This window comes from Nothoprocta perdicaria, unplaced genomic scaffold (assembly GCF_003342845.1).
Source record: "Nothoprocta perdicaria isolate Ctin4 unplaced genomic scaffold, notPer1 scaffold_345, whole genome shotgun sequence".
NCBI lineage: Eukaryota > Metazoa > Chordata > Aves > Tinamiformes > Tinamidae > Nothoprocta > Nothoprocta perdicaria.
The window spans coordinates 69,592-69,877 of record NW_020455583.1 but is presented as its reverse complement, the minus strand read 5'-3'; positions in this window follow the sequence as shown (position 1 = coordinate 69,877).

Genomic DNA, 286 nt, shown 5'->3' with positions numbered 1-286 from the left:
GCGCGCGCGCGCTACGCGCCGCCTCGCTGCGTCACCGCCCGCGGAGCAGGGGCGGGGCGGCCGCCGCGCCGCCGCTGCTGATTGGCCCCCGCGCAGTGATGGGCGGCGGCCGCGGGAGCGGCGGGGACTGCGGGTTCGAGTCCCGGGGCCGGCGGGCGCGCGCTGCGCCAAGGCCGGGCTCCTGCTCGCCTTGCAAGAGCGCCAAACTGGAGCGTTTCAACTGAAAAATGTCAAGCGACCCGTGTGCCCCGAGCTGGGGGATTAGAACAGCTCAAGCGAAAGCACC